Below are 25,040 nucleotides of genomic sequence, written 5' to 3' on the forward strand. Positions count from 1 at the left end.
TGGTGACACCTTTTCTGTCCTGGAGGATCTTCACGCATTGTCAGATGGACAGGAGTCGGGAGATCTGTGCCAGGCAGACTGTCATACAACACATGAGTTATGTGTTACCCTTAGGGGCCTGTGTGCTCCCCAGGAAGTCCTGGTGCGCCAGGCAGGTGCTCAGCCGCAGGGGTTAGTCCCTGGGTTGGGAAGCCAGGTTCAGGTGTTGCCTGACCTGGAGGGAAGGACAACTGTATCAGTGTCCCTCCCAGTTTGTCTTCTGGGGGCACCGCTCCGGGTGGGAAGGTAGAGGGGCCCAGTAAGGGGGGTGGGGAGAGGGCAACCTCACCCCTGACCTCTGCCGAGTCTAAGAGTACAGACCCTAGGCTGGTATGCCAGATGCAGGATAAAACCCCTGAACTGTTGGGTGAATTGTGCAGGATACCTGCCAAAGGTGCCCTGACAATTCTGGAAGGGGGTACTGCTCCAGGTGGGAGGGTACAGAGCCCCGAGGAGACGGACTGGATGTGGGAAAACCTACCTCAGTCTCCTGTCCAGCCACTCTGTACTAGCCCGAGGATGGTGGGTCAGTATCAGGATGTCATATCTGACCTGACAGGAGGGATAGGGGACCAAGGGTGCCAGGAACCTGGGACTACTGCCCGCCTGCTCTCTGACACCGCAGAGGTTGGAGAACCATGAAAGGCTTGGGGCCTGGTTCTCATCACTGACAGTTGTCAGTGGCCACTGTGGCTTGCTGTCCTAATGTGCAGAGTAGCCCCAGGGAGGGGGCAGGAGTCACACCCCGGAGGTGGACTAGGCCACACCACTGTGCTGGCCATGTGGGTACTGTCAGGACACACCTGTGAGCAAGCTACGGTTACGTGCTGCTCCGGTGGTGTCCACAGGTAAGGAGAAGGTTTCCCCATGGGTTGGCTTAGTAGGCCTTGACAGTACGGACAGAGGGATCCAAAAAGGTTCAGAATGGCGTAGAACTGGAGTATGCCCCTGCAATTTGCGCACCAGGGTCCATGTTCTATCGCCAAAAGCAGGGAATCCAATCAAGGTAGGGACTGGTCTACCCTGCATTTTGGCTGGAAGGGGGTTGTGTTGGACTTGGCCCTTTTTGCAGGGTCATCCCTGAACTATTTGCCTTCCTCCTGTATTTATTTTTTCTGACCTGTTGTTGGCTGTTTTATGACTTTGGGCACTTTACCACTGCTGATCAGTGCTAAAGTGCATATGCTCTCTATTGTAAATTGTTGTAATGGATTAGTGACTCTGTGATTGGCTTATTTGATTTACTTGTCAGACCCTAGTACAGTGCACAATGTGTGTCCAAGGCCTGTAAATCAAATGCTGCGGGTGGGCTTGCAGCACTGGTTGTGCCACCCACAGAAGCAGCTTGTAAAATGTGACTCAGGCCTGCCATTGCAGAGCCTGTGTGCAGTCTGAGACTGCCATGTCGACTTGGCAAGTGCCCACACTTGCCAGTCCCTAAACATTCCCTTTTCTACATGTTAGTCACCCCTAAGGTAGCCCCAAGGTACCCCCATGGACAGGGTGCATTGTATGTGAAAGGTAGGACATGCCCTGATGTGTGTAGCATGTCCTGATAGTGAATTTCAGCCAATTTCGTTTTTCACTATTGCAAGGCTTCCTGATCCCATAGGCCAGAATGGGTAATTTTATTATAACATCTTATAATCCTAACTGACCCAGGGAACTAGGTAGAAGTTCGAGTTTAGTATGCCTGAACTCAGAATGTTAAAATACATCTTTTAGTGAAGATGGTTTTTACATTCTGTGTTTGAAAATACCACTATTAGACAGATGGCATATAAGAAGCATTTGTTACGCAGTTTCTTGGGACCTATCAAGAAATATCTAAGATCCATGTTGTCTGACAGAAGGTACCATTGTTTTCGCAACTGTTGTAGTGTTAAGGTTTTTAGCCATTCTAGGCACAACTTCCCAACACTATAAGAAGTCACTACCCCTGGGTCGTCTGTGTGTACATAGCATGGGTCAGGCCAATGGATACTAAACCTTCTGGTGGTACCCTTGAATCTTGACTGACACATATCTGTGTTGATAAGCCAAACCAACCATCCCTTCCAATTCGGAGCTGAGGAACTGTATGTACAAATCTATATCATTGTACCCAGTACCTCCTCACTAATCAGTTTACCATTTGATATACCTTCAATAGGTATGGGCGAGGGGATGAGCAGTGTTTTCAGGTCTTTAGTTTTTACAAACCCATAGCAGGTAGTCTGTTGCAATGTTCTGTTCAGGAAAATTATCTGTAATAGTATGAGGCAAGCTTTAAATAAAGTCTCTGTTCCCTGAACCTGCCAATCTTTTGTACCCCAGATGGATTTTGTGTCTATTGTGTCCCTCCAATACTTGAAACCTTGTTTAGACAGTTGGGAGATAAAATATATGTTGAATACATGAGCTTGATGTTTATCAGCATAGTTTTCTTTGCAGTTGTAATTGTCTGTACTAGCTTATAGTAGTAGGGCATTGGGTCTGATATATTGAATCCTGAAAAGTATGCAAATTTCTGTGCGAATGTGGCACAACTACCTTTTGGTGGTGTCAGGAAATGTTCCCATTGATGGTAAGTGTTCATAATTCCCTTTAAGAAAATGCAGCAGATTGTTCTAAATCTGAGAGAATAGTATTTACAGTCTCAATGTCCCAGTCATCAGAGAGTGTACTCAGGGTAATGAATTCATTCATTGAAATTTTAAGTACGTGTGGAATTTTTAACGTTTAGAATTTTTACATGTTCAGTAGGACCACATATATCAAATGAAACCCTATCCTAAACTACACTGTCTGGTACTCGAACTGCTGTAATGTTCACTAGGCACAAGTCTCTTTGCTCACGGTGTGATGACCTATGTGGTTTCAGGACCAAGTTTACATGTTGTACTGTAGAGCATTTTGGGAGGTAATGTCCATTCAGTTGTAGTGAAAATATAGGAACAGGATCCCTAATGCAAACTAAAGATGCAGCCAAGCAAGCACAAAGTAAGTCTTTTTCAGCCAGAGATAGAATTGTCTGAATTTTTCTTTCTTGGAAATGGGTGGTATTTGCTCAGGTTCACTTGGACCTGAAGAAAAGTCATCGAAGTTGATAAAGTAGCCAGGCGCAGTTCGATCTCTCTTTCGGAGCTCGTCAGTGTTTGTAGAACTGGCAGTTGCTTCTTGTGAAGACACATTGATGTAAAGTTTATTATTGGGCAGAATTGCAATTTGTGTTTCAGTTTCATTTGGATATTGTTCTGTTTCAACATGTGCAATTCGTACTCCGTTATTGGCTATTCTGGCATCCTGCGCAGAGGAGTCTTGAAACGTTATTAGTCTTTCCATCTGAACTTCCTGTATAGTAGCGAGAAGAGATATGTGGCTACCCAGGATTCCACGCTGCCTACTGTTGAGAATCGTCCAAATACTGTGGTTTGATCAGATCAATGGCGACGTATCTTCTTTTTTTTGCAGGCAAGAGGCTGAAGAAGTAATATTCTGGTTCCTTGTAACCACCAGGAACGGTACAGGTGTTTTGTAAGATGGCCTAAACTCTTTCTTATCCACAATCTTTTCTCTGACCAGGTCCCCAACCTTAGGGACCCAGACAGGTCTTGCCTGAACCGGTTTCACTTCCCCAGTGGCAGTGCGTTTTACTTGGACATTGCTTTGTAATGCCCAGAATTCATTGAGTTCCTGTAAAACAGCCAAACGATTATTCAATCCAAATGGTTTTATATCCACCACTGTGCTGGCACAACCGAGGTTGGGTACCCACATTCTTGTCCCAAACAGGATCTCATAGGAGGTCCTCCCAAGTATTTTCTTGGCATATAGTTTAGTGCCCTCTGGACCCCATATAGGTGATTGTCCCAACTACCACCCGCACCTAATACCCTTGCTTTTAAGGATTGCTTTAGGTCCCGTTTTTTCCTCTCCCCCATCAAATTTCCCTCGGGATAGTAGGGGGAGGAGTACCGGACGGCCACACCCATTCTTTCCATGGCTTCTTTATAAGCCTGAGAGCTAAACACAGGGCCACAGTCGGAGTGTAACGTGCCAATTGCGTATGTCCCGATGAAGACTTGCAAATCCTTTATAACAGTTTGAGCGTCAGCCGAGCCCAGAGGCCAACCCCATAGAAATCTAAAGCATGAATCCACTGCCACCAAGATGTACTTGTAAGCCACATCTGAATTTAGGGGGTGTCAGGGCTAGGGTGGCTTGCGGTCTAGGGCCCGCCCCACTCTCCAGTAGCATGCACTCAGCATCATGTTTGGTGCCCTTGTGTGGCAAAATGCATCAGACGACATTGGGAGGACGTTGGTGGCTGATGTGTGCTAGAACTGCTGCAAAACACTGTTAGCCCCATTGTAGAACTGTTCTTAAGTGTTCCTGTGTTTCAAACCTATAATTTCTGTCAATCCGCCTAATGCGTGAGGTTTTGCACCCTGAAAGCGTCCGCGAAATGCGTGAGCTTTCACAGACTGGTCGCATGCGTGAGCTTTCGCTTGGGCGTTGTCACGTTATCTTACGCGACCGCGCCCAAGCTTCCGTGCTCACTATTCCCAGCGTTTCGAAGAGGAAGCAGGGGGTTCTTGTTGCTCCGCTTCTTTTGCTGATCTTTTGACTTCTAGGAGAGGATTCTACCGGAGGCTTTCGGAGAAGGTTCCCAGGGGGCGTGGCAGCTTGCAGTTTCCTCCGTGATCGGTATCCTGAGCAGAAGAGATCGCCGAGGGTCTACAGAAGCTTGCCAGATCTCCAGTAAAAGTAGAGTAGGTCGAACTCTACAGGTAGGGGAGAGAACTTGAGACTCATTAGAGAAAATAACTTTAATTAGGGTTATTAATAATAGGAAGTAATTAATCTAGCCCCTATTTGAATACTTGAAGGCACAAGGTTCTAATTCTGTTTGTTTTACTATCTTTGCGCTATACAACGTTCCTCATTGAGACTGTGTAAAGATTTAGCACTGTTAATTCTTTGTTTATTTCGTCGCGCAATTATAATGCTGATTCATGGAACATTTTGGCGCAATTCTTTATTAAGCCTTCAACAAGTGATTTCTGATGTGAGTGTATGAATACTTTGCTTAGTTGTGTTTTGAGCTGGAAACTCAACGATTAGTCAGTTCTACCTATGGTAAAGAAGTCTATTTACTAGAAAGGTGTATTATTTCTTTGAAAAAGAATTCCTGTCGCTATTTACAATAATCTAGGAAAAGACAAGAACAAGTGATTTAGAACTTGGGCAATGGTCTAGAAATACAGTTAGCCTCTGTTAATTGCAAGGATCATTGACTCCTATGTTTGGTGAGGCTTTAGATAGGAAAACTCTCAGTTTGGTTCTAATAGTTCATAGCCAAGTATTAGGCTTGAAGGTACTTGTTATTTAACCTTTCCTTTTCAGATCTCCTTCCTCGCTGTTCCCTTCCTAATTCCCTTTTCCCCCCCGCTTGATCACTCCAACATTCTGTGTAATTATTACATTCGGAATTGGAGGTATCGAGAGGTGGGTCCTTATTGCTTCACAACAGACCCTGAGGAAGACTTCGTCTGACAGAATAGTGAGCCCACGAATCATTTTCCTCCCAGTCTGATTGTGAAGTCATAATGGCTACCATTAATGATTTAATGTCAGCAATTATGCGTATGCAGGCAGATTTAAAAGAAACTATGAATGCAACCGCCTTACTAGCTGCTAAGGTGGATAATATCCAACTACAGAACACTCCTCTTCCTGAAGATGTTCAGGACACTGGTGCTGCAAGGGCAACTACGAACATAGCAGTTACTGTTCCTCCCCAGATTCCTTTGGCAGCTCCTGAACGTTTTTCTGGGGACTCTTCCAAGGTGCAAATCTTTTTGACTCAAATAGAGCTACATTTTTCTTGTAGACCAGCAGCATTCCCAACTCCTCAGTCCAAAATAGCGTTTCTAATTTCATACCTAACCGGAGATGCTGCGAACTGGGCAGTTCCTTTGGTTAGACAGGATGATACTTTGTTATATGATTGGAGACGCTTTGTAGAAGAATTTGAGAAAGTCTTTGATCGACGTACAGTGACATTATCCGCTGATCGAGAGCTACTTCAATTAAAGCAAGGCAATAGGCACTTGTGGGACACCCCCGCGCCGCACGGCCACCAGCTGCTGCGTGTGTCTCCCTCTGCCTGCCCTCTGCCTCGCCGCCGGCCTCGCTGACGCCGTGGTCGCTCCCCTCTGGTTTACCAGTTGTTTTGCCTTATATTTGTGCTTGTTTATTTTTGCCGTCTGCTCGTTTATTTAGCTGTTTTTCTTTGTTTTGCCCGTAATTTGTGCCTGCATTTCCTTCTGCCGTAACTCCGTTTTTCCTTCTGTTTTCCTTCGTTTTGCCCTCCATTTGTGCCTGTTAATTTATATTGCATCCTCTGTGCCGTGTCCAGTTTCCTTCCTGATTGCCCGCCTACCTCGCCGCCCTCCGCTCTCGCTTCCCGCCACCGCCATTGGCCCCGCCCCTTTTCTCTTCTGTTCCCTCCCCGCTCCCGCCTCCCAGCTGCTCCGCCCACCCGCGCACTTGGCCTTAAATGGCGACCGTGCGACGCAGGTGAGTGTGACCCACTTGTGGGACACCCCCGCGCCGCACGGCCACCAGCTGCTGCGTGTGTCTCCCTCTGCCTGCCCTCTGCCTCGCCGTCGGCCTCGCTGACGCCGTGGTCGCTCCCCTCTGGTCTACCAGTTGTTTTGCCTTATATTTGTGCTTGTTTATTTTTGCCGTCTGCTCGTTTATTTAGCTGTTTTTCTTTGTTTTGCCCGTAATTTGTGCCTGCATTTCCTTCTGCCGTAACTCCGTTTTTCCTTCTGTTTTCCTTCGTTTTGCCCTCCATTTGTGCCTGTTAATTTATATTGCATCCTCTGTGCCGTGTTCAGTTTCCTTCCTGATTGCCCGCCTACCTCGCCGCCCTCCGCTCTCGCTTCCCGCCACCGCCATTGGCCCCGCCCCTTTTCTCTTCTGTTCCCTCCCCGCTCCCGCCTCCCAGCTGCTCCGCCCACCCGCGCACTTGGCCTTAAATGGCGACCGTGCGAACGCGCAGCGGTCACGCGCAGCGGTCACGCGCAGCGGGTGCGCCGATTGTGCGCCGAAGGCGCGCCAAAGGTAAGCCCGTCTGCACCCGTCCGCGACCGGACCGCGCCCAGTGCCAGGACCCCTGGCCCCCGAAGACCCCGACCGACCCGCCTGACGTACTCCGCCGCCACTCTCATCGCACTCAACACCGGCCGACTTCCAGACTGCCACCAAGCCACTCCACGACGTACCCACGGACCTTTCAGCTGCCACGCCTGCAAGTTCACCTGCACCCGGGCCTGCCTCGCACCAGCACCCGCCAAGTCGAACACCAGCAGCACCCACCTCAAGTGCATCCTGCTCAACACCCGCTCCGTCCACAGACACGCCATCGAACTCTGGAACCTCCTAGACACCACAGCCCCTGACGTTGCCTTCCTCACGGAGACCTGGATGAACGCCTCTTCAGCTCCTGACATCGCCATCGCCATCCCAGAGGGCTACAAGATCGTCCGGAGGGACCGAAACGCCAACCAGATGGGGGGAGGCATCGCCATCATCCACAGGAGCACCATCCGTCTCACGACCAGCACCGACAACACTCTGACCAGCGCCGAACACCTGCATTTCCAGATCCACACCAACCCGAACACCACCCTCAGAGGCACCCTGATCTACCGACCCCCTGGACCACGCACACAATTCAGCGAGGACATCGCCGACTTCGTCAGCCCGCATGCCCTCCCCTCCGCTGACTACATCCTCCTGGGAGACCTCAACTTCCATCTGGAGAACAACAACGACCGCAACACCAGCACCCTGCTCGACAACCTCGCCAACCTGGGACTCAAGCAACTGGTGTCCACCCCCACCCACCTCGCCGGACACACACTCGACGCAGTCTTCTCTTCCAGCACAGACATCGACTTCAGCCACGCCACAGAGCTTCAATGGACGGACCACAGCTGCGTCCACTTCACCTTCAAGAGAACAACGACCCACCAACACCAGCAACAGGCCGCCCGCAGAAGCTGGAACAAGATCACAGCAGACCAGCTCGCCACCTCCCTGAGCCAGCACCCTCCTGCCAGCTCAGCGAACCCCAGCCAGGCCGCCGACAACTTCACGAAGTGGATCAGCAACTGCGCGGACGAACTCGCCCCACTGAGGACCCCGCCTAGCAGACCCGGCAGCAAGAAGGCCCCATGGTTCACCGACGAACTCAAGAGCTCCAAGAAGAACTGCCGAGCCCTCGAGAAAGTCTGGAGAAGGGAACCGACACCAGACAACAGGACCTCCTTCAAACTTGCCACCCGGAAACACCACCAGCTGATCCGCGCCGCCAAGAAAACAGCATTCAAGGACCGGTTGGACAACAACGCACACAACTGCAAGGAACTCTTCAACATCGTGAAAGAGCTTTCCAACCCCAGCGCAGGAAACAACGACATCACCCCATCGCAAGACCTCTGCAACTCCCTCGCTTCATACTTCCACAACAAGATCGCGGACATACACAACCGCTTCATCAACCAACCAACGCACACCATGACCGAACAACCACCCCCCACCACCACTCTCCACGCCTGGACCCCGATCAGCACCGAAGACACCATCCGCACGATGAACTCCATCCACTCCGGATCACCGACCGACCCCTGCCCTCACCACGTCTTCAACAAGGCCGACGCTGTCATTGCACCCCACCTGCGAGACATCATCAACACATCCTTCGACACCACCATCTTCCCCGAGAGCTGGAAACACGCCGAACTCAGCGCTCTACTCAAGAAACCAACAGCGGACCCCACCGACCTCAAGAATTACCGCCCCATCTCGCTCCTCCCGTTTCCAGCCAAAGTCATCGAGAAGACCGTCAACAAGCAGATGGCCGCCTTCCTCGAGACGAACGGATCCCTCGACCCCTCACAGTCCGGCTTCCGAGCCAACCACAGCACCGAGACCGCCCTCATCGCCGCCACCGATGACATCCGAGCCCTGATGGACAATGGAGAAACAGCGGCCCTCATCCTCCTAGACCTCTCCGCGGCATTCGACACGGTCTGCCACCGCACCCTAGCACGGCGCCTCAGCAACATCGGAATCCAGGACAAGGCGCTGGAATGGATCATCTCCTTCCTCGACGGAAGAACACAGAGAGTCCGTCTACCACCGTACAAGTCAGAGGCCTCCGAAATCATCTGCGGCGTCCCCCAAGGATCATCTCTGAGCCCCACCCTCTTCAACGTCTACATGAGCCCCCTCGCGGCCATCGTACGCAAACACAACCTCAGCATAATCTCCTACGCCGACGATACCCAGCTGATCCTCTCCCTGACGAACGACCCCGCCGCCGCCAGAGCCAACCTGCACGAAGGGATGAAAGAGGTAGCCGAGTGGATGACGACCAGCCGCCTGAAACTGAACTCGGACAAGACGGAGGTCCTCATCCTGTGCTCCTCACCCTCCGCCTGGGACGACTCCTGGTGGCCCCCCGCCCTGGGCACCGCACCCAAACCGACAGACCATGCACGCAACCTGGGCTTCATCCTGGACTCCTCCCTCTCCATGACCAGGCAAGTCAACAACGTCTCCTCGGCGTGCTTCAACATCCTACGCATGCTACGGAAAATCTTCTGGTGGATCCCCACCGAGACCAGGAAGACCGTCACCCAGGCCCTCGTCACCAGCCGACTGGACTACGGCAACGCCCTCTACGCCGGGACCACCGCCAAGCTCCAGAAGAGACTCCAGCGGATCCAGAACGCCTCAGCCAGACTCATCCTCGACATCCCACGAACCAGCCACATCTCCGGACATCTGAGAGACCTTCACTGGCTCCCCGTCAACAAAAGAATCACCTTCCGCCTCCTCACCCACGCACACAAAGCCCTACACGACCAAGGCCCGAGCTACCTCAACAGCCGAGTCAACTTCTACGCTCCCAAACGCCACCTCCGATCAGCCAACCACGCCCTCGCCGCCGTCCCCCGCATCCGAAGAGCGACTACAGGAGGAAGGTCCTTCTCCTACCTGGCCGCCAAGACCTGGAACTCCCTCTCGACCGACCTGCGCCTGACCCAAGACCACCTCTCCTTCAGGAAGAAGCTGAAGACCTGGCTGTTCGAGCAGTAGCGGCACCCCCCCCCCCTCCAGCGCCTTGAGACCCTACGGGTATGTAGCGCGCTCTATAAGTGTCATTGATTGATTGATTGATTGATTGATAGAGATCTTGTTACTTATTTGTCACATTTTAACAGATTGATCGCTGAAACTTCTTGGCCGGAGGAAAAAAGAGCAGCTCTTTTTTATCAGGGATTAAAAGATGATCTAAAGGATGTCCTGGCGCAAATAGATCCGCAACCAACAGTATGTTCTGAATTGATTAATCTGACTTTACGCCTAGATCATAGACTCACTGAACGAAGATCAGATAAGAAAAGAGGTGACAAACCTAACTGGAGGGCTGAGACTAAACCTAGAACACAATTCACAAACTCTGAATCCAGTTCCGAGCCAATGGAGATCGGGACATTAAGGCAACCATTATCAAAAGAAGAAAAGGACAATAGGCGAAAAAATGGTCAATGCCTTTATTGTGGTCGCAAAGGTCATTTCGTGAAAGATTGTTTGATGAAACCAAAAGGGAAGTTTCCAAGTGTTAGTAAAACAGCAGCAATAGAAAAAAAAGATCAAAAGTCGGAAAACTAGTTTGCCCAAGATGTTTTAAGGGAGATCTCTTGGGAACCACTGCTTTCCCTTCAGTGAATTCTTGTGTGTCCAATTACAAAGCTCATTTCAGATTAGTCGTTCAAATTCGGCTAACTCGTGAAACCTGCCAAATGGAAGTTTTAGTTGATTCTGGAGCAACTGGTAATTTCGTGGATTTAGAAACTGCTCAACGATTAAATATAATCTGTGAACAAAAGGAAACTCCAGAAATTGTTCAAGCAGTTGATGGAAAGGTTTTAGCTGGAGGCCCAGTAACCATGCAAACTACTAAAGTGACTATGTATTGCGAAGATGCTAAACAACAATCACATAAGGAAGAAATTCAGTTTGACGTTATTCAAGCACCTCAATATGGTTTTATCTTGGGAATGCCTTGGCTTAGTATTCACAATCCATCGATCGATTGGCAGAAGAGAGAGTTAGTTTTTCTATCTGACTATTGCCATACCACTTGTCTACAAACTTTAAAACCAACGGTAAGCCAATTAGCTACTGCAGAAGAGAAGGAAACAGTTTTGCCTAAAATCTACGAAGATTATGCAGAAGTCTTTAGTGAAGTAAAGGCAGCCCTTCTTCCACCTCATCGTAGTTACGATTGTCAAATTGACCTTGTGCCTGGCTCTAGTGTACCAAATTGTCGAATATATGCTTTGTCTGAAAAAGAAAATCAGCATTTGAGACAATATCTAGATCAGTATTTAGAAAATGGCTTTATCCGCCCTTCCAAGTCTCCAGCAGCATCTCCGTTGTTCTTCATTCCAAAAGCAAATGGGGAATTAAGAACTTGCATTGACTATAGAGCGTTGAATAAAATCACAGTCAAGAATAAATATCCGTTACCACTCATTCCCGTTCTTTTGGACCAAGTCAAAAGGGCAGTGATCTACACTAAACTGGACCTAAGGGGAGCCTACCATTTGGTGCGCATTAGAAATGGTGATGAGTGGAAGACTGCATTTAAGACTCGTTATGGTCTATTCGAGTATTTAGTAATGCCATTTGGTCTGTGCAATGCACCAGCAGCTTTTCAGTTTTTCTTAAATGATGCCTTAAAAGAATTTTTGGACCTTTTCGTTATCGTCTATATAGACGATATCTTGATTTACTCCAAGTCTGTAGCAGAACATGAAGAGCACGTTAAAAAGGTATTGAGCACTCTCCAGTCGCACAACTTGTATTGTAAGCTATCTAAATGCGATTTCCATGTTAGAGAAGTAGAATTTCTTGGGGTTCTCCTTACACCAACTGGCATGAAAATGACTGATAGAAAAATTAGGGCAGTTGCTGAATGGCCTACTCCAAGATCAGTCCGAGACATACAATGTTTCCTGGGATTTGCGAACTTTTATCGTCGCTTTATTGATCACTTCTCCTCTGTGGTAGCTCCCATCACACGATTGTTGAGGAAAAAGGTGAAATTTGAATGGACTCCTGAAGCCGAAAAAGCCTTCCAGAATTTGAAGAAAGCTTTTACTGAAGCACCAATTCTAATGCATCCTAATGTAGAGGAACCTTTCATTGTAGAAGCTGATGCCTCTGATGTAGCAATTGCAGCCATTTTATCTCAAAGACATCGCACTTCCGGACAAATGCACCCTGTCGCCTATGTGTCTCGAAAATTAAATCCAGCAGAGCAAAATTACATTATAGCCGAAAAAGAACTGCTAGCTATACTTGAAGCCTTTAAAGAATGGAGACATTATGTAATGAGTGCAAAATTTACCGTGACAGTGTATACGGATCATAGAAATTTGCAGTTCATAAGTTCTGCCAGGATGTTAACTCCTCGACAACTGAGATGGATGATGTTTTTTGCTGAATATGATTTTATCGTGACTTATCGTCCTGGTCAAGACAATAAGAAAGCTGACGCTTTATCCAGAAAAGACTCTTCTTTGCATAGATTTGAAGGAACACCGCAATCAATAATTGACCCTGACAAAGTAATCTGTGTACTATCTGTGGATCTGTGGATTAGTGGAGAAGTGTGGCTCAATGGTTAGAGCAGGCAGACCTTGATGCAGAGCTCTAGCCAGGGACCAGGGTTTGAGTCCCGCCTCGGCGGGTCTCCGGCTCATTAATTCCCCTGACTGGATATTCTCGCCTCAGTGCCTGTTCTGATCATGGGTCCCACGCTGCAACTCTGGGCAATAGCTTGCTTAGTCTCCACAATGGCCCCAAAAGCGCTGGGATGCCTGGCTGCACCTGGGGGGTGCCCAGGAGTGGACATTTCCCAGGAAAGCCAGGAAGGGTTCCTAAGTGGTATACGGACAGCGCCGGGACACCTCCGGTGGAGGTAGCTGTGCGCTTTACAAATTCCGACATTTACATTTACATCTGCAGACCAATTTTTGAAGAACATTCACGAAAGTTTTCCTCCGTCTCAATGGAAACAATGGTTGAACCCAAGAAGTAATCAGACTATCAAAGAAGGGATACCTTTTCATGGAAAACAAATTTATCTGCCTTCCAAAGAATTGCAAGAAACTGTGTTCAACTGGTTACATTCGCACCCCATGGCTGGGCATCCAGGTTCCAAAAAGACGGTGGAGAAGATACAAAACATATTTTGGTGGCCAACTCTGCAAAAGGATGTGCTTAAAATGGCTCAAGATTGTGAAACCTGTGCTAGATTCAAAACTGATCACACTAAACCAAAAGGTTTGTTACAAGTACTGCCAACGCCAACTGAACCATGGAAACACATTTCCTTGGACTTCATTACTGATCTACCCTCAGTCAACCAACATTCAGTGATTCTAGTAGTCGTTGATAGTTTAACGAAGTATGCACATTTTATTGCTTGTAAACGATTGCCAACTGCTGGTCAATTAGCGCAACTGTTTCTGCAAAATGTGGTACGACTACATGGCTTGCCTTCAGTTTTACTTTCAGACCGTGGTTCTCAGTTCTCCTCAAAGTTTTGGCAACAATGGTGTCGAAGTTTGCAGATTTCCTCTAATATGTCCACCAGTTACCACCCACAAACTGATGGGCAAACTGAAAGATTGAACCAAACATTGAAACAATACTTGAGATGTTATGTTGCGGATTCCAAAAGATCTTGGTTGGATTTACTTTGGATTGCTGAAATTGCATATAATACTTCACCTCATTCTTCCACGGGATCTTCTCCTTTTGAGGCTCTTTACGGTTATGTACCTAATACCATTCCTTTGACTCTGCCCAAGGATATGAGTGATGCACCAGCAGTGAGAGACACTATACAACTTATGCAGACAATACATCAACGACTTCACAAGCGCCTATTGCACAGCAAAGAAAAGTACAAAGAACAGTATGACAAAAGACATCGTTCAGGTCCGACGTACGCCCCTGGAGATAAGGTTTGGCTATCCACAAAAAACTTGAACTTTAAGCACAAAAGTATGTTTCAACCCAAATTCATTGGTCCATACCCAGTGCTTCGTCAGGTTAATCCTGTGACATTTAAATTGTTGCTACCCAGAACTTTGCGGATCCATCCTGTGTTTCATACTTCCCTTCTGAAACCTGCTGGTCAGAACTTGGCTCCCCGGCCGGCTCCAGTTTTGGTTCATGGTACTTGGGAGTTTGAAGTGCAGGACATACTGGATTCCAAGCGTAGAGGCTCTAAGTTATGGTATCTTGTTTCATGGAAAGGGTACGGGTCTGAGAACGATTCTTGGGAGCCAGCTGAGAATGTACATGCCTCTCGCTTGTTGCGACGTTTCCACCTCCTTCACCCTTCGAAGCCGGGCCCTAGACCGCTCCAGGGAGGGGGGAATACTGTCAGGGCTAGGGTGGCTTGCGGTCTAGGGCCCGCCCCACTCTCCAGTAGCATGCACTCAGCATCATGTTTGGTGCCCTTGTGTGGCAAAATGCATCAGACGACATTGGGAGGACGTTGGTGGCTGATGTGTGCTAGAACTGCTGCAAAACACTGTTAGCCCCATTGTAGAACTGTTCTTAAGTGTTCCTGTGTTTCAAACCTATAATTTCTGTCAATCCGCCTAATGCGTGAGGTTTTGCACCCTGAAAGCGTCCGCGAAATGCGTGAGCTTTCACAGACTGGTCGCATGCGTGAGCTTTCGCTTGGGCGTTGTCACGTTATCTTACGCGACCGCGCCCAAGCTTCCGTGCTCACTATTCCCAGCGTTTCGAAGAGGAAGCAGGGGGTTCTTGTTGCTCCGCTTCTTTTGCTGATCTTTTGACTTCTAGGAGAGGATTCTACCGGAGGCTTTCGGACAGGGGGCCACAGTGATCCAAATAGACACATGCAAATGATCTGTCTGAAATCAGTAATGGTGTTTGTGGTGGCCGTGGTACAGTGGAACCTTTCATCTGCTGACAGATGTCACTCTTTAAGACATAAGTCTTTGTTTGTTTAGACAAACTTGGCCACAAGAATCACCCCTTCAGTAATGAAATTCTAGCAGTGACTCCTGCGTGTACAGAGCCCAGACCCTCTTGTGCAGCTAGTATTCAACCTAATTTGCGATCCATGTTAGGTATAACTCTATCCCCCACTCCTGGAATTTGAGCATACAGTGCGTTTTGCGCATCCAATTCATAGGAATATTTGAGTGAAAAGCCCTTCGGAACAGCAGAACCATTCTTAGAGGCATTGACAGCTATCAGTATGTCTCCGTCTATCCTCTTGCTAGAACGAGTGATTGCAGCAACGGCAGCAGTTCGCACCGTCACCCCGAGTGCGAAGACTTCGATCCCGACGAATAGTGGTGGTGGGTCCGCACCCGGTCCCTCGACCTCACACTGGACCGGGACCTCGAACGGCATGGAGCCGACTGCCAGACTTCAAGCAACTTTTGGGACGGCTCCCACAAAGTCTTCGGCGCCATGGCCCAGCAGTCGGGCACGACTTGGTGTCGTGGTCGTGCCCCAGGTAGTAGAGACACACGCGGTGCGGGTCCGTCACCGACATCATGCGGTGACAGTCCCAGCAGGACTTGAAGCGAGCATCCCTACGGCAACAGGAGTCGATTGACTCAATAAGAGAGACAAAAAGGCCTTGAATTACTCAGTCAAAAAGTGACTGGGGTTACCCCTCTCTCTGGATCTGCGCTAAGTAGTTACCGCAACGTCATCTCGGTGACCACGACGTCAACGATGGACGCGGAGCCGCATGATGCCACCTTGCGATGCGCAGGGGTACTGCTGCCGAAAACTTTCTGGATCCAGTCTGCCGCCTGGGGGTAATTCTAAGGTAAGGAATCTATCACTAATGTGTTTCTTTCAGATGTTCGTGTCTTGTGAATGGTTAGGGGTGTAAATATTGATCAGTGTGAGGATCCTGTTGTTAAATAACACCTTAAGCTTTAGGTACTGCACCTCCTTCTCTCATGCCTCCCGTATGCCTGATTTGAGGTGAATAGCCACCCCTGCTGTTTAAGATGTTGAGGAGGCCCATGCTTAACCAGGGTATTTAGGATTTGTCATGATATTTTGTGTCTACCTGGAGAAAGTGAGTTTTCTGCAAGAAAATGATGTCCGGGTCTTGAATCAGAAGGTAGCGCCTGACCTGTCGCTGTTTATTAGGTGCGTTAAGCCCTCCACATTAAGGGAAAGAAATTTCATGTGCACTATGGTCATTCATGTGTGGAGAAGGACACCATTCTGAAACAGTATCTCCCCACCCCGCTCCCAAGAACCTTCCCACCCAGCCACGGAAGCAAAACCGGGAAATGGAGACTGTAGAGAAAAGTAGGTCTACTAGTTGAGGTCACTGAACCCCATCCTCTCCGAGGTCAAAGATTATTGGCAGTAAGGAGGCCAAGCTGTAAGGTGCATTACAACCCCCCCCCCCCCCCCAAGAGACCCACAAGGAGGAAGGGGAAGAAGGGAAAGGGAAAAAGAAAAGAACAGTTCAGACAAAGAACAGGCCAAGCGGGCCATAAAGGACCATTCCAGTCCTGGAGAAGCCCATTGGTATGGACAAGGGTAACTCTGAGGAGGTCCCTCCTCGTATGGACCAATTGAACGGCGGGGTGCCATTAGGATCGTATGGTTGGTCGTTACCTCTCCGTCTGGCGGGCGGCCCCCTATGTACTGACGGGGAATAAGACTTAGTGCTCCCCCCGAGAAGTTCTGGGGATTCTCGCTACAGAGTCATGGCTAGAAGTAACTTAATACAACAAGAAGATAAAGGAGGGTCCGAGGGAAGGTTTAACGACCTCACAGGTAATTACCCCCAGTACAACAGCCACACAAACAGAAGTACCTGTCAGTCGAATAACGCCGAGGTGCTCAAAAATAGTGCCGGAGGAAGGAATGCACAGAAGAAACAATACAACAACCAAATAAATCAAAAACTGAATTGACCATCAACATTTGCTGATTAAAGTCCTATCAGACCAACCAAACAAGGCGGAGCCTCATCATGTAGGACCCTCAGGCCATGGTCAGTCTACAAATGCCCAGATGTACATTGGCGATGTATGACTGAGTCATGGTCTGGACACCGCAAAAGTTAATATAGAAATGGTACTGATAGGTGCAGTGCAAACAAAAAATACAAAAGTATAGTGCAGTGGCTAAAATGGCTGTCGAGGCAAACAAAGAACTTTATTGGTGCCTGCCTGGACGTCAGATTAAAAAGAGTGTGATGACAGCGTAAAATAATCACTGTCCTGCTCACTTGGTGGAAAACAAAAATAAGGCCAACATGTTTCTGCCGTACTGTGTCAGTACACCGGCATTCGTCAGGGCCAAGCTCTCAAATGCTACTGCAGGTCACACTACCTAATGTGTAGAGAAAATCATAAATGTGAATAAACTAAGAGTGGTCGGACACGACCATCCTACCGCATCTTCTAGATCTTAGCAGTCGATGCGAATGGTCTTCCCTATAGTGAAGAAGTGAAAGAAAAACAAACGTCAATTTTATGAACACGGGGTGCCTATAAAATCACAGGCACTCTAGGTTAATCACATAGGCTCTAAGTACCATGTATTATTCCAGTGCATCTCCAGCAATCATTCCAGCAACCTACGACAGATCAAGCATAAACTACTGCTGATCATTCTAGTGGCGCACGAACAACGTCACCACAAGCTGCTACAGTGTAGAATTACATAATAAGTAAAGAAATTATTTAGCACTTACTTTCCAGGTAGGCTCCTTTTACTTGTCTGCCACTCTCTGATTGTACTGGGGAGGAGGTCTGCCTGGTGCAACTTTTCTTATCACAGGTCCCTACCTACTGATTGGGGTGTTTCCAGGCATGATGAGGTACATTGATCTATACACAGGCAGATTGTGTATACTTACTTACTCTCTTAAGCATTGGTCTACTATACATTGAGCAGTCACAATGCAACATCTAATAACTAAAGGCGACTGACTCAGGACGCATGTCCCATCTTCCTCCTTGTTTGATGCCCTGTGATCCATGGATTACTCAGTTGGCCTTTTGAGTCGAGGAGGGTACACCGGGGGTGAGTTATTATCCTTCATCACACTGTGATTCGAACTGCAACAGCCAGGTCGCGCTCGCCTGACTGGCTTTTGTGAGCCCATGATGCGCGGTGAATATGTGGCGGAGACAGCTTTCTTAGTCTCTGTGGTGTGCGCATGCGCGGCCCTGAGACGGTGTGCGGCAGGGTTAGTGGCGCGGGAGGCGGTAATGTTTAAAGCTTCCACGCATGCGCGCCATCACCGGCTTCACAGACGCGCATGCGCAGGGTAGGGTCTTGTTTTCACACAGGCGCGTTTACAGCGGGACGCGGTCCAGCTGCCCTGCATTACACCGTGTAGCGCCAGTATATATACTGGCCCCGAGCAGTCCGTCGGTGCCTCCCCTTCGGCTTGTGAACCCGCCGTGAGGTACCGACGGACAGGTGAGTTGAGAGTGATTGCGTGTGTCTGAATGAGTATTTCTAGCACACTCCGCTTAGTTTGGCTATCTGTGCTTGTGTATGGCTTGACTGCAGAGATACTGAAAGGGTTGAGGAGCGATGTTGCTGATTTCTCCCTTGTTTTTCGTTTGTTTTACAACCAAAACGACTTATATATCCTTATAAGCTGCACATCCCCTAGTGGAGTTATACCTGGCTGTTATTGCTATATCTACAGCTAAACCATGTCTAGACTCACAGAGTTTATACACTCTGTAAGTGGATGTGTTGAATGAGGGTTTGTGTCTGTGGTCACTAGATATGTGGCTTGGTTCATTGGGACTTTATTCTAAATGACTCATCTTAATGTGGCCATCTTTCTCTCGCGTGGCGGGATTCCTTGTTTTGGACAATTTAAAAAAAAATTTTTTGGGGTTAGGTAGACAGTACAGAGTACTACAACAGTGACAGTGATCTGACCCAGGAACTGTCTTTGTTTACACGTCTAGAGCGGGGCCTTGTCTTTCCGAGCAGTTGCCGGGTGAGGTGAGGCTTACTTCCCACAGTTTGATGGGTAAGTGCTAAATAATTTCTTTACTTATTATGTAATTCTACACTGTAGCAGCTTGTGGTGACGTTGTTCGTGCGCCACTAGAATGATCAGCAGTAGTTTATGCTTGATCTGTCGTAGGTTGCTGGAATGATTGCTGGAGATGCACTGGAATAATACATGGTACTTAGAGCCTATGTGATTAACCTAGAGTGCCTGTGATTTTATAGGCACCCCGTGTTCATAAAATTGACGTTTGTTTTTCTTTCACTTCTTCACTATAGGGAAGACCATTCGCATCGACTGCTAAGATCTAGAAGATGCGGTAGGATGGTCGTGTCCGACCACTCTTAGTTTATTCACATTTATGATTTTCTCTACACATTAGGTAGTGTGACCTGCAGTAGCATTTGAGAGCTTGGCCCTGACGAATGCCGGTGTACTGACACAGTACGGCAGAAACATGTTGGCCTTATTTTTGTTTTCCACCAAGTGAGCAGGACAGTGATTATTTTACGCTGTCATCACACTCTTTTTAATCTGACGTCCAGGCAGGCACCAATAAAGTTCTTTGTTTGCCTCGACAGCCATTTTAGCCACTGCACTATACTTTTGTATTTTTTGTTTGCACTGCACCTATCAGTACCATTTCTATATTAACTTTTGCGGTGTCCAGACCATGACTCAGTCATACATCGCCAATGTACATCTGGGCATTTGTAGACTGACCATGGCCTGAGGGTCCTACATGATGAGGCTCCGCCTTGTTTGGTTGGTCTGATAGGACTTTAATCAGCAAATGTTGATGGTCAATTCAGTTTTTGATTTATTTGGTTGCTGTATTGTTTCTTCTGTGCATTCCTTCCTCCGGCACTATTTTTGAGCACCTCGGCGTTATTCGACTGACAGGTACTTCTGTTTGTGTAGAAGTAACTTAACCCAGATTCAAGAGGCCTCCATGGCCAACCAACCATACCCACGAATCAAACCAATAATCCAGAGAGATCGTAGACATATAGGGTTAGGCACTCATTACTCCCCCAGCCGGGGGTCCAAAGCTTTCTGTATAATGTCCTGTTTAGTCTGCTGTGAAGTGTTGCTTCCAAGGGGATGGCACAATAGACCACTCTGGGCAGAGGGGGGCCCCAGGGCGGGCAGCCACTGGGATCGGACTAGAGGACCGGGAATCTGACTGCAGTTGGAGCAGTTGCTGAGCCTCCTTTAAGTATCTGAGAGATCGCTGTCTACCTTCCCACATGAAAATCAGGGAGAAGCAGTGCCCCCACTGATACTTGATTTTTAGGTCCTTCAATTTGTCTGTAACAGGTTTAAATTCCCTGCGTCGTCGCAGTGACTGGGGCTAGATCCTGGAAGATTTGTATGGAGTACCCTCCGAAAGATAGGTCGGACTTTTCCCTGGACACATAGAGGATTGCCTTCTTCTCCGTGAAGAAGTGCACTCGAATTAAAATATCAGGGATTAGATTTGGATTGGCACAGGGTGGCACGCGGTGTGCTCTATCTAGTGTAGGTGGGGAGGCATCCTCATTGCCCATGATCTCCTGGAGGAGTTCTGCTGTGTAAGTGATTATTTCCTGCCCCTCCACGCCCCTAGGGACCCTCGAATGGGTAAATTGTTCCTCCGGCTCCTATTTTCAAGTCCTCCTGCATAATCTGAAGTTATATGTGCTGGTCTTTGAGCATTGCCATGCAGCGCCTGAGTTCCTCCTGGATGGGCAATTTTATATTTCTTTAAAATAAGTTTGTAGCCCAAATTGGCGAATCCCACAATTATGTTGATCACCCCTGCACAAGTGTTCAAGTAATTCATCGTCCATCAAATAGATGTCCTCTGCATAGGATACTGCCTCCTCATCGCATGTTTGTAATATTTTTGACACTCTTGCAGCGAATATCCCTGGGCTGTTCTTATACCCTGTGAAATATCTTCTATCTGGAGCTATATTTTTTAAATATCTTTTCATTGAAAAGGTTAGAAAGGGAACAAAGACACGACCGCAAGATTTTTCCAATCTCAAGTACATGTCTCACACTTATCAGGACATTCACTTCCATTTTCTACTATGTTATTCAACCATCCCTCCTTTATCAGATCCCCCCTGGATTCGTCAGACTCCCTCTCATTTGGAGGTTTCCCAATTGGTTGACAGAGCATTCCTCTACTTTCATTCCAGCCTCCTCAAATTGTGGTCCATTTATGTGGGCAACCTCTTCCCTCATACACCACCCTCTCCGCTTGCATGCACCAGTCCATATCTGTTTCCTACTCTCGGAGAGCGGGCCTTGCCTCCGCCCTCCATTTCCTTACTATGTTGCGCTGGCCACTATAAGGCCTAATGTAACTCCACAGTTTTTTTCTTAGCTGTTAAATTTGTTGTACCACAGATGTTTAATAAGCACAATTGAGGCAAGGCCGACACCTGGTTTCCACACAGTGTCACCATGCGGGTTACAATTTTCTTCCAATATGGTTGGATCAACTGTCAATTTTACCACAGGTATAGAAATGTGCCCTCTTGGCCGCAATTCCTGGAACAATGCGTTAACTCTAATTTGCCCATTTTTTTACTAGTGTTATGCATGTGTAGTATGTCCTGTGAATGGTCTTTAAATGGATCAGTCTAAATGGGGTCCATATGGTTACCTGGAGCTATATTTTGGCAGGAAAATCCATTCGAGATATCTAATGTTGTTTTGTATTTCTTCCGCACAATTTTATTCATTAATGCATCACTATGTACATTTTGAACTGCAAATGTTAATGAACATGTGTTTAAATGTCGATAATCAAAAACTAAATGATATGTGTTGTCAGGTTTCATTACTGGAAACAAATGATTATTCATCAGGGAGCTGCAAGTCTCAATTACACCTTGGTATTCAAGTTGGTCTACAATTTCATTGACCTGTCTTTTTGCATAGTTTTTTATAGGGTACAGTCTCTGTGAATTTGGAGTAGTTTTATTGGGATTTCGTGGTGGGTAGACTTCACATCCCACCCTACATGGTTGCGGTATAATGCCGGAGCTAGCACTAGTGCCCACTCCTGAGCATATGAATGTTTTTAGAGATTCTGGAACGAGGTCAGAGAAAGCAAAGAAAGGAAGTGCATCACTTTCCTGATACCAGTCAGGTTTCCTAATTTTATCATGATTCCTAAGATTGTACCTCTTTCAGAGGACTCCCATTGGGGAGAACCACCCCTTGATCATGAATTCTTTTCTGAATTGTTATTTTTAGAATTTTTGTTTCCCATTTCTTTTCAAAAGAAAACTTTACTACTTTAAAACTTTACTACTCCTAAACTGAGAAAAATCCTAACTTTAAGACTTTCGGTATTCAAGGAAGGCATTTAGGAGTCCCAAGGTTAGGACTCCTAACTTCTGTGTATACCGAAATGAGTAAATGCCTTCTGTGAATACCAAAATGTGTAAGTGCCTTCTGTGAATACCGAAATGAGTAAGTGCCTTCTGTGAATCCAAAATGAGTAAGTGCCTTCTGTGAATACCAAAATGGTAGTAAGTTTGTCTTAAGTTAGTTCTGTGAATCGGGCCCTATGTCGCTAAGACCAGCCATGTCGCTCCTTCCATGTTGAGCGGGCCGAGTGTGTGGGAGGGCGCCTTTAAACCCGTTTCTGTGTTGCTGGTAAGTTAACGGGACTTTAATGTCTTTGTATGGAATTTATTCATCTGGTGGTTCAACAACAATGTATGTGTGTAACAAATGTAGTCTGTGGATCTGCAGGCGGGAACTGTACCCAAGAATAGAATACCTCTGATCCAAACACCTTGTGGGCCTCAATCACAAGGGTAACACAGCATCCTGTTGCTGGAACACCGTGTTTCAACAGCTTTCTAGTTACTGCATCTCTGCAATTCTCTGTGATGTTAAGAGCGTTTGTGAAATCTTCTTCCCCGTTCCCTGAACCACTGCTCGTGGACTCAGTCTCAAATGGAGAAGAAAATTAAAAAGAGTTCTAGTAACTAAGGGTTTTGCACAATGTGGGTAACCTTTTATCCTTACAAGCTTTCTAAACCTCCAGCCAATACACAGAGTATATCTGCTCAGTTGAGGCAGATTTCCCTTCTCACTTCAGAGGTCTATGAAAAGTGTGATTGAGATTTCTGAGAAAGCAAAACTGAACTACTCATATTTTAACAGTTAATATAAGAACCAAATAAACGTTGGCAGCACCATTTCATGTAGTTCCTAGGAGTCTCCCAGGACCTGCGCATTTTAGATGACCTAAACTGAGGGCTTGGTGTCCCAACCGCTTCCAGACACCACCACAGGATATGTAAGCTGTTAGACCAGCTAGTTCTACAGTGCCACTACTATCCCCCAGTATTCTACAGTACTGTAGGTAGTCTCTGGCAACCACTGAACATAACAACCCTGATTCCTCAGGGATTGTGGAAAACAGTACAGTACGCTTTGCTCAGACACTTGTGCTTTCATACTCTTAGAAAAATACACAAGATGGCGATTAGGACGATTCAATAGGTATTTATTGGTCCAGTGACAGCCTTATGTGAAACATATGTGCTGTGACAGTCAGGAGACAGAAGCATACGAAAGAGATTGATAGTACCAATATAGTAAATAGTAGATACATTTCTACCATAGTGCTAATAAGATGAACAGAAGCAGTTCAGATAAAAACAGTAGCACTTGCATATTCCTAAAATGCATATCCTAAGTAATTTGCCTAATTGTACCTAGCCTAGATCTGTATGTGTAGCATGCATATGCGTGTATGCGTGTAGCCAAGAAACCGCTAGGGATAAACCAGCCCCCTCACCTGATGGTTGAGAACAAAGGACACTGTCTCTGCTTCGAGAAAAGACTCTCCGCATGGGATGTCAGACTGCTGCGTGTCGAAGAATGAGCATGCAGGACCCCTTGTCAGCTTGGAAAAAATTCTCCTCTAATTTGTAGGGGAAGTGAGGGTCTTTTTTTTTTAATCTCTTTTATTAATTTTAACAATCAAACAAAATTATAGGACGTCCACAATAATAACATAAGCATCAAGCAAGGAGGCTACAGGTATTTCAGTCTGTGTTGCATCAGAAATTCTTATCAATCAGCTTTAAGAGCCGCTAATGTCCATCCGGATTCATCGGCTAACAGGCATATACATTATCTATGAGAAAAAAAGGGTTAGATCAATGATGACATAGATCGTGCCACATTTTCTTCTCCTTGTATGGCAGTTCTATAAAAAGGGAAAACGATAACCAGAAAATGAGGAAAAGCACACAAACAGAAAAAAGAAGGAGGGGCCATAAATCCAATGAAAAGGAGGCGGGAGGGGGGGAGTAATTTGCACACTGTTGTGTTTGGTGATGTTCCCCAAATTTGGCCTCAGGAGATGCCTTGCCCCGTGTGGGGGCGGGGAAAAGGAGAGGTGGTATTAAGGGTATAGTGGATTTTCTACCAGCTCCGCCTCACTCTGAGAGGTCCTCCCCTCTTGGGAGCAAAGCATCCTCAAACAGCTGGAGGGGAACGTGTTCTAATTTGTATAGATGTTGTACCAGGGGTTGCCAGATACGTGTTAATTTGGCATCCGCCTGCACAAGGGACGAGTGTTGCAAAACCTTGTATGTATGGGAGATCAGGCCCCGCAAACTATCAACCGATCATACTAACAATTCAAAGGGGGTCAGTGGATGGGTGGCTCCCAATGTATTTTCAGTAGTATGTAGCCAGTGCCTAATTTAATAATACTGAAGGTGCGCCACTCACCGTCCTCTCAAGCTTGAAAGGAGTTAGACTGTAGGGCCGGGGGAAAGCCGGGGTTAAGGGCCAAGGGTGTGTTAGGGGAGGGGAACGAGGTAAG

The sequence above is a fragment of the Lissotriton helveticus genome, chromosome 4_1, assembly GCF_964261635.1.
Source record: "Lissotriton helveticus chromosome 4_1, aLisHel1.1, whole genome shotgun sequence".
Classification (NCBI taxonomy): domain Eukaryota; kingdom Metazoa; phylum Chordata; class Amphibia; order Caudata; family Salamandridae; genus Lissotriton; species Lissotriton helveticus.